Below are 11,144 nucleotides of genomic sequence, written 5' to 3'. Positions count from 1 at the left end.
GTATCTTGAAATATATTTGTCCAGTATCCAGTGTCTTTTTAGTTGTCACAAGGTGTTCTGTTAAATGTGTATTCCATAATTATTACCCTTACCAATTCTCTGCGTTGGACATTGATATTGTTCATTTTTGTTTTGTTCCTTTGTTTATTTTTGCTTTTACAGATGGTTCTGTGTTGAGCATCTCTAGAGCTGATTTCTTGGGCACATCCACAATAATTTCTGTAGGATAAATCCTCAGAAGTGAAATTGTTTGGCCAAAAGTTGTGCTTATTTTTAAGGCTTTGGACACACATGCCCCAATTGATCTCCAGAAAAGAATGCATTCAAGTATATATTCATTTCCTTATCCTTGAAAGCACTGAATATTATCAATGTTTGTTTTGTTGGCAGTTTTCCTGTAATACTTTCTAAGATCCCTAAACTTGATAGGATCTTTGATGTAGCACCCACAACACAGCTTGTGGTTTCTATGAATTATTTACTGTTAGCCCTTGGTCTCTGATCTTTTAACTTTGCCTCAAAGACTTCCTATGGTGGATTTGATTTTTGCCACAATGATATTTACAGTGGGAGGATTCTGATTTGGTTGTTTGGGAGTAGAGTTCCTACATATTTTTGATCATCATCTAGGGGTGAGAATTACTGCTTTTTTCAAATCAAAGTTTGTTGTAATACTAGTCAATATATTGACTACGCTCCTATGTCAGAGCAAGACAGATGGCATGATTGTCAACATCATGCCTTGAAACTAAAATTGAAATCTTTCAACACTCTTCAGCGTGCTGTTTCTCAATTATTCAACATTTACTCATCACCTACGAGATTCCTGACTTACGTGCGAGACATATAATGATAAATAATAATCCCAGCTCTAGAGGAGCTTGGGCTGAAGGGGATGTGGATGGGTAAACAGATAAATCATAGTGCAATATGAAATATGCTATTGAAACATTTTTATTACATGTCAAATAAAGAGTAGCTTGCTCCCTGGGGCTTATATTCTTATTCAAAGAAAATGAGAAACAGGCTAGCAAGGCAGGAGTTTCTTTCAATGAGGAGCAACGAGCCCAGGGTTCTGTGGCAGGTTCTACGTGGGCACAGGGGTGCACTGATTCCAGCACAGCTTGCCTGGCTCTTCTGGTTTGCAGAGTTCCTGGGGCGTTACTAGATGTAACCGAAGACCCCAATTATAAACTCTTAGAAACAACCAAGGAGTCAGATTACAGAGAACTAAAAGACATGGCCCCCAATATTATACCCCAGGAGTTCTACTATGTCCACTTAGGTCATCAGTTTCCAAACTTTGTCTGAACAACAGCCAATTTTATTTCTCTCCTCGATGCTCTGAAAAAGCAGATGAATTCCAACCGCAAGGCATTCTGGAAAAGGCAAACCTATGGAGACAGTGAAAAGATCAGTGGTTGCCAGGGGCTAGGGGAGAGGGGTGAAGAATGAATCGGTGGAGAACAGAGAATTTTTCAGGGCCGTGAAACTTTTCTGTGTGATGTTATAATGGTGGATACATGCCATTGTACATCTGTCCAAATTCATAGAATGTACAGCACCAAGAGTGAACCATAATGTACACCATGGACTCTGGGTGGTAATGATGTGCCAGTGTAAGTTCATCAATTGTAACAAATGTACCACTGTGGTGAGGGATGCTGATAATGGGGGGAGGCTATGTATATGTGGGGTCACCAAGTCTATAGGAAATCTCTGTACCTTCCTCTCAGTCTTACTGTGAAACTAAAACAGCTCTAGAAATCGTCTTTAAAAAAGCAGATGACAGCAAAAAAAAAAAAAAACAAAAAAACAGAGTTCCTAATAGCACTATTACATCAATTGTTCCTGCAGAATTTCAGAAAGCAGGTTGTCACAGACTCATGTATGTGGATGACTCAACTGGCATTTACACTTATTAAAATGCCAGGATGGATGCTAAGACAGTCACAATCTGAATCATTGCTTTATACAATTGTCACTTTAACAGTAAACAAGAATAAAGAATATTCATTCTATTTCATCTGCTCTCTGTATATACAACTTTTGTGTGAGATTGTAAGGTGATTGGAAGAGCTACTTCATCAAGTTATTTTTCAATTGTTGACTAAGAGTTTGGGGTTACTTTTCCCACTTGCTGTCCTAAATGATTTATTTTGTTGCAGTCCTGGTTCCTTTCTATCTATCTACATGATCTTGAATCTTTTTTTGTTAAAAGAGAAAGCGTGTTCTACAGGTTCTAAATTGCAGTGTTTTGTGAATATTTACAAACCCTTTGCCACACAATCTTAACAACCAAAAATGTGTGTAGCCCTACAAGGAGATAGAGCTTTCTGGTTTGGAGCAATGTGTGTTGCACAATTCACTGTAACTCGACTGAGTTTAATGCAACACATAGTTATGGAGTGACTGTTTTGGGTTTAAACTGTGCTCTGGAGGGAAAAGGGTGTGGAGCAAGAAATATAAAACAGAGGCTTGCCATCAAGAAACAGGCAATGCAGTTGGAAAGAAAAGACATAACACCCATGAAAGAATTCAATCATATTATTGGGCATACATGAGAAATGTCATTCGTTCATCCGTTCAACAAAACGTTGAATGCTTTCCATGAGCCCGTGTTAAGTAGGAACTGGGGATACACAGCTAAATGAAATAAAATCCCTGCTTTCAAGGTGCTTACAATAAAATGGGAAAAATCAGACAAGTAAACAAGCGTTACATTGCACTGATGAGGGAAGATTACAGCAAAGTTGGGATTAAGGGGTGGGGTGGGGTCTGGAGGGTTATGGAAAGCTTCATGGAGGAGAAGCCTCCTTGAGGCCCCACTGAAAGGAACCAGGGATCTCTAGAGAAATGGCCCAGCCAGGTCTGCAGCAGAGAAAGTATGAGATGAGCCTGGGGCCGAGAGCAAAACGTTTATTCATTTGATATCTCTAACCAAGTACATTGTTTTAAGAACAGTCATGTATGAAGCAGACGGGGAGCGCTAAGCTGTAAGTTAAAATGGGTTAGATTGCCAGGGAAAGCGTCATGGAGAAGCCAGGAGCAGGAACTCCGCTGAACCTTTAAGATACCTAGGATTTGAGAAGGCAGCATGTAAACTGGTAGAACATTTTAGGGAAAATTTTAGTGATGTATCTTTTTTAAAAAACCAAGAGCATATCCTGTGACCCATAATTCAACTTCTAGAAATTTAGTATTTGGGAACAATTGACTGGGTAGAAAAAGATTCATGAACAAAAAAGTTTATTACAGCATTGTTTGTACAGCAAGAGAAGAGAGGGCGGGAGGGAGGGAGAAAGAAAAGAAAGAAAGAATGAAAAAGAAAAGAGAAAGAAAGGAGGGAGTGGGTAGGAATGGAGGAAGAAAGAGAAAGGAAGAACACAAATTCTTCGATAAAAGGCTAGCTGAAGAAACTATAGTACACCATGCAGTGGAATGCTATTCAAACATTTTTTAAAAACTGCAGGAAAATATATTACTAATTTGGAGAGATGTCCATGATAGCTTTTCGCATGATACCTTGCAGAAAATATGTACTGCATAACCCATTTCTGTGAAAAGAAAAAAAGTATTGTGTGTGTGTGTGTGTTTGTGTGTAAACAAATGTGTGTCTGCTAAGCTTAAGAAAAAATTCTGAAGTCCCAACAGTTAAGAGGCATGAACTTGAAAGAATGAACAAAGGACTTTCACTTCCTACTTTGTATACTTTCAGTGGTGGTTTTATGATTGTTGCTGCTTTTCTTTTTTTTTCCCCAAATATAAAATTGAAACATAGAAAAACATATTAATATTAAAAACAAAGTTGCTATCCTAGATTCAACATAAACTTTAAAAGTATCTTTACTTTCTAGCATTGGGGATAGTGATGATTTAAAAACCAAAACTCACACACGGAAAAAATAATTATTAGACAGTTACTCCTTTCAATATCCCACAGACAGCTCCTTGATAAAAGTTTGCATGTATTGAGTTCAATTCAGAAATTAAGAAAAGAAACTCACGCTAATTCTTCATATTGATAACATGGTGATTTTCACATCGGAGGGGAAACAAATACTTTGTCAAGTGCGCCCTGAATCCCATAACCTAAAGTAGAGATCATGCTTGCAAGTGTCGTCTTGGTATTAGGGGTTGTATTCTGTGACCCTGCGAAATATTTCCTTTTTTAATTAAAATATAATTGATTTTACAATAGTGTATACATTTCAGATGCATAGCAAAGTGATTCAGTTATATATATATGTATTTTCAGATTATTTTCCATTATAGGAAATATAGAAGATATTGAATATAGTTCCCTGTGCTATACCGTAGGATCTTGTTGCTTATTTATTTTGTGTATAGTAGTGTGTATCTGTTAATCTTAGCCTCCTAATTTATCCCTATGCCCTCCCTTTCCCCTTTGGTAACCATAAGTTTGTTTTCTATGTTTGTGAATCTGTTTTTGTGTTGTATATAGATTCATTGTGTTATTTTTTAGATTCCACAATAAGTGATGTCTTGTAGTATCTGTCTTTCTCTGTCTGACTTACTTCACTTAGTACGTTATTCTCTAGATCCATGTTGCTGCAAATGGCAATACTTCATTCTTTTAAAGCTGAGTAATGTTCCATTGTATGTATAGACCACATCTTCTTAAGCCAACTGTCTGATGATGGGCACTTGAGTTGCTTCCACATCCTGGCTATTGTGAATTGTGCTGTTGTGAACATTGGGGTGCATGTATCTTTTTGAATCAGAGTTTTCATGTTTTCTGGATACATGCCCAGGAATGGGGTTGCTGGATCATATGGTAGCTCTATTTTTAGTTTTTTAAGGAACTCCAAACTGTTTTCCATAATGGCTGCACGAATTTACATTCCTACCAACACTGTAGGAGGGTTCCCTTTGCTGGGGGTTATTTCTGAATGTGAAACTTTCAGGACTCTTAAAAATGGTCCCGTTAGGTCCCATACCACTGAGTCAGATAGCCCAGCAGACAGAGACTTAGATGGGCATTACTCAATGTTATGATATCAGAGATTTGCTTAAAAAATACTGGAGATGAGGAAGTAAGTGGGTGACAGTGTAAACAAGGTTGATCATAAATTGATAATGATTAAAGCTGGGTAATAATTATAAATTCATTATAAAATTCTGTCTATGTATATGTTTGGAAATTTTCAATAATAAAAAGTTTTTTTAAATTGTGTAAATAAGATCATTCAAATAGAAATCAACACATCTTGGTCATTAATCTTGGTTATTCATCAGATGTCTGATCCTGGCTTGCCCACCAAATTGAGGCAAGAAAAGTTTATGTACTCCAGTGTTCACCTGTAATACCAGGGTCATCCTGAACACCCACTAACCTCTTCAATTCCAAGTTGATCTTTACTTTGATTTGGAGTGATTTTTAAAAGGACTAAAATATGGTTTAATTTTTAACTCTTTAGTATTAAATTAACATATTCTCATCATATTTGTAGCCTTAATTGTCTTCAAATGAATTCAGTATTAAAAAGCCTAAGGATACCACTGTCTGAACTCTGAAAATTATTTATTCTAGTTCCTCTGCAATTCAGCCCTCCCTATGCTTGGGGATGCCTACAATCATAACCATCTTTTCTTAAGGGCAGACAGAAACATCTTGAAACTTCGGAGGGAATTCATCAATAGGAATATCTGTTTGGTCCCAGAACTATCCAAGGGAGATTTAAAACTTAAAAAAAATCCACCTCGTGATTAAAGTATTAAACTTTTTAGATGCATTTTTTGTTTGTTTTTGTTGTTGTTTTGTTTTAGCAAAATGAACGAGAGCGCCACCTGCTGGGAACACGTGAACTTCCTGACCGTGCATATTGAAGAGCAAGTTTCCGGGTCCCCACGCATTTGAACCACGGGAGACCTGCTGGTTAAAAACGAAGATTCACGAGCTCCAGGCCTGTTGTGTTAGACTCTCTGCAGGTGGAGCTCAAAAGTTAATATTTTTAAACAAGTCCTCATGGACTTTGAGGTTTAAGAGACAAACGCCTTAGTTCCCAAACTTGCCTGATAAGAATCATCTGGGAATGCTTGTTTAAAATACTTTTATCTGGCTCACCCTCCAGGCTTATGGAATCAGAACAAACTGGGAAGATCCTGATAAGAGTTGTCTGGGGTAGGGGGGAATGCACGCAATAGGTGAGGGAGATTAAGAGGCAAAACATCCAGTTCTAAAAATATATGAGTCAGGGGGATGAAATGTGCAGTGTGGGGGATACATTTAGTAACAGCCTAAAACTTTGTATGGTGACAGATCGTGGTGATCATTTTGTGATGTACAGGAATGTTGAGTCACTATGCTCTGTACCCAGAACTAACAGTGTTGTTGTAGGTCAACTGTACTTTAATTCAAATACATAAGTACAGACACAAAAGGAGGGCTGGGGGAGGGGGAGGATTACCGAGGAATGCTTGTTTGCAATACTTTTACCTGAATCACACTGAATCAGAACCTCCAGGAAAGGGGATTGGGACTTTAAATTTGTAATAAGAATGCTAGATGAATCTTAAAAGATGAATGTTTAGTAACTATTGCCTTAACATCGTATTTAACTCTAGGTATTTTCTATGCCAAGATACAAAGGCATAACTGCATTTAACTGATAACGCATACACAGAGTATCCAGATGTGGGGATTTGGCAACAGTCCCTGGGTTTTCTGTCCTGCCGTTTTAATTCAACTCTGTAGCTTTAAATTCCAGCCCATCCCTTAAAATTCTTGCCCTTAACCCTAGGCTTTTGATGGCTTCATCTCTAATACCAAATAAGAAATCGATGAAGGCAACTGCCTAGTAGGCAGAACTCCCTTCTGGGGAGACAACCCACCCCCTACCCCCATCTTCTTTGCTCTGTGAACCTTTTAACTTGTGCCTGCACCTCCACACACTCCACCTCCTTCTCCCCTGTGGATCAATGTCCTAGGTTTACATTTACCTTTGGAATCATATTTATGTCCAACAGAATCAGCAAATTCCAGCTTTGTGCAGGGGCAGATGCTGAAGCTTGCCATGTTCTGAGAGTTCTCCAAGTTCCTTCCAAGAATCCTGGCCTACCACCACTAACTGAGCAGACACATAAACAATGAAGTTGTCTTTTCTGCTTCAAGTTAAATAAAAGTCCCAATTACTTTACAGCAGCCCTGTGGGGAGTGGGGAGAGTTCTCTGCCCAGTTACGCCTGAGACATACTGGGTCAAAAGAAATATACACAGAGCTTTAAATAAAATATTGCATCGTGAACATACTAGAGGGAGAGACAGAATGCAAAATTTCCCAAACCTAACCATTGGATCCTTTTTCACAGACCATCTCATGAGACTATTCTGCAGAACTTGCTTTGGGGAAATGTATTTTTTTTTCCCTTAGTCCTCTTGGGGGTTCTTCATTTCAAATGATCTGTATGTCTCTTTAGTCTTGAGGTCTAGCAAACAATACCTGTGTCAGGAATGGGCTACCCTGGATTGCCTGGAAGGGAAGAACGACCTCAGTTTCCACACCATCGGTGCTTTTTCAGCAGCTGAGTGTTCTGCTTGATTTTGAGCTGCAAAGCAGTGCTGCTAACCACGACACACTTATCTAGCAACCGGCACCCTTGTTGGCTCTCCTGGCATTCCACAGAGTATGTCCTTCCTTGCTGTGTACCATTCCTCCTCTAGATGTATCAGCCTGTGTGGTGAGTCAATGAACTGGCAATGGTCCTTGGTCAGTGGCTTTCAAGATGCTCAGCAAAGCACCTTTTGCAGAAGAATTAGTCTCATATGCCCACTTCTATATGTTGGCCCTGCTTTTTTTTTTTTTTTTTAATGGCTGGGACCTTATCTAACGCACCTCCGTGGCATCTAGCACAGTTCTAGACCCAGTAGGTGCTCAATAAATGTTGTTGAAAGAATGTACCAAATATGACCTACAATCTAAAATTTGGTCACTCTACAAAGTCAAGGTCACAATCTACCTTTCTCATAGGAGAGTTCTGTCTGTACTTAAATAATTGGAATTATTAACCCCTTCTCTTTCAAGATAAATTCTATGATATTTTGCCCCCAAACTCAGATTGTTTTTTTGATTTTTGTAAGAAACTGTGTAACATATATGAGACTTTGCCCAAGGTAAAATTTCTGCATTTTATCTCAAGCTCTTCCCTTATATAATTTTGGCATGGGACATCCCAGATCTGTTTTTTTAATTGCTCATTCCACTGGGAATTCTCCCAATATTTGCTATGGTTTCATCATGTTCTTTTTAACTTGTCCAGCAACATGACACAGTTGTTTTTCTTCAAAGATTATGTTTGGGCCAGGCCTGAGTTAAGAAAGTCGGGACACTTTCTCTTTTTCTAATGTAATTTGCATTCCTAAGATTAAACACATTACTACCAGATTGTCTTAATTAAACACACACATATGTATATAAGATGTCATGTCCATCCTTTCCTTGATCCAAAGTTTTGCGCTTTATCCAACTTGCCAAAAGAGTAACTGAAATCAATCAGTTGGTTCATTTTTAAGATGGTTCAGAGTATCTTGTCCTCAATCACTCTCCCTCTTTTTCTTTCTCCCCATCACACAAAAGACAAACACAGACACACTCTGGATTTACTTTGTATCTCCTGTTCTCAAGCAGGCTACAGAAGACTTTGCAGAATATATGAAAGATTCTTAATTGTCTTTCATAACTTTTCTAGTCCCTCTACCAGATGTTTCCATGAAGATTTTCCTTTTTTTAAAAAAATGGTGAATATTACAAAATACATTTCAATATGTCTCTATAACATAAGAACATTTAATAAACATGACCATACCACCATTACCACATCAAAAAACTAACAATGATTTCATAATAGCAAATACCCAGTGTTCCCGATGTCCACTTGTTTCATAAGGTCAAATGTTTATTGATTAAAACACACACACACACACACACACACACAAACCCCAAATAAATTTCACACCTTGTGATTGGTTGATTTGTCTTCTAAGTCTCTTTCAGTATAGGTTTCCTCTCCATCTCTTTCTTTCCTTGTAATTTACTAATGAAACTCAGTTGTTTGTCCAACAGCATTTCCCACAGCTGAATTTTGCTGAACAAATCCTTGTAGAGCTATATAACAACCGCAGGATTCTGAAATTTAGCTGTAGGCATATTTGATTATTTTTACATTTCACGTCATCGAGTAACTTGTATACAGTATGATCAATCCCACCTGCTCTTTGCCCCCAAGAAGTATTTCAGATAGTTTCCCAGATAAGCTTTTCATTCAGTAAATTCCCTGCCCTAAATTTCCAGTTGTCATTTTCGTTATTTTTTAAGCGTGCTCACAACAAAATGAAAAAAAAAAGGAAAACACAACAAAACAAAACAAAATAAAAAACCTTTGCGGAATTTATTTCCTCTAAACATCCATTAGAGGGCGACATTTGTCCTAATATTATATTTCCCCTAATGCGTTTAAAATCGCATCAGATTTGTTTTCGCATTTTTAACAAGTTGAACCTCCTTACCTGTTTCGACTTCTTATCTCCCTTCTGCAAGATGTAGTCACATTTTGTGTCCTCTCTTGATTTGGTCTCTGCGGACTTGCATGGTTCATGTTACTACGTCCATCCTTGACGCCGTTCCCAGTTCTAACCATAAGGTGGCAGTATTGCACAAATAAAGACCAACAGGAAGGCAAAATTAAGCCAAACTGCCAAAGAAAAAGGAGTTTCACAGGGAAAGGGCCATTAATTTAAGAAGGAAAGAGACAAACCAGACATTTCTAGTTTATACCCAACTCACGGCCCAAGGTCAGGACCGTGTAAGATACCGTACAAAGGAGCTATTCAAGAGCGCAGGAGGAGGGTGACTTGGGGGAAACGCGTGCACAATCTACTCGTTGATTTTGTGGTTCCACTGGAGGAGGCATATGCACTTCGTGCACGTGTGTGTGATTAGTTACACATTAGATTAGAACAGCTGCGGGACGCAGTGGACCGGGCTTGGATCTGCTAAAACCAATAGAACTCTGACCGCCTCTGGACACACGCCTGACACAGGTTTACAACGGTGCTGCTTGAAGGTCAGCTCTCATTTTACCCTGGATGGAAAATGAGTCTTGAGGGGGGTATATATACATTGCCCATGGGCACACCGTTAGGAAGAGGTGCATTCAGCCAGGTGTTCCAAGCGCAAGCCTGTGCTAGGAATGCTTCTGACCTTCGCATTCTTCCTGTAGTAACCCTACGCACGCACACACATACTTGGACACTGGAACTTTGGACAAAAAGGATCCACCTTACAGCAAGCGATGTCGTACAGTTGTAACAGGGAAGTCAGGAACTCGAGAATCTGACCAGCTGGGGCCCTTTTCCGAGAGTAAGACTCAGACTACTGTGTGTGTAATTTCAAGGCGGGGGGGGGGGGCGGGATCTCAGGCCTCCTGGAGCCCGTCCATTTATCAGATTCCAGGTTAAGAAGAGTTGTGTTCTGATTGGAGCCTAGATAGCAACGTAAAAAAAAAAAAAAAAAAAAAAACCCGGACGGATTTGGGAAGAGAGGCAAGCAGGGGCGTTCCTCCTCCCTCCAAACACAAGTGGAGTTTCACCTCGGAAGAACGGAGGGGTGGGCAGAAAGTCGTAGGAGCGAGGTGGAGCGCCCGGCTTGGGCCCCCTCTCCCAGGCCGCTGTCCCCTTCTCCTCCACCACCCGGACCCACACTCTGCTCGCCCGCGTTGGTGTTCGGCAACAGGGGGCTTGAAGGGGAGCTGCGAAAGCCCAAAGCCTAGACCGCGGGAAGAGGGCAGCACACAGTGGCTTTTCCTTTACATTTTTTTTTTTAAATCGTCAGCTCCCGAGCCTAGTGTTTCGATCCCTCCTTTCCCAAGTCGCTGCTCCCCACCTCCCAGCTCTCTCACTCGCCTTCTCTTCCCCCTCCTCCACCGTTCTCCCGGCTGCTTCATCCGACCCTCGGCCTCCAGCCCCGCCTCCGCCACCGCGGGGTTTCACCCGCGGCGGAGTGAAATCTGCATAGTGACCGCCCCTGTAGGAGATCATTGGTGCAGTTCCTGCCCGTCGCAGCCGATGATTGGTGGGCCTCCCCGGGTTATTTGCATGCCGGCGGCGGCTGGGTACCCAGCTGTGCC

Source organism: Vicugna pacos, chromosome 10, assembly GCF_048564905.1.
Source record: "Vicugna pacos chromosome 10, VicPac4, whole genome shotgun sequence".
Lineage (NCBI taxonomy): Eukaryota > Metazoa > Chordata > Mammalia > Artiodactyla > Camelidae > Vicugna > Vicugna pacos.
Note: the sequence above shows the minus strand (reverse complement) of the source record.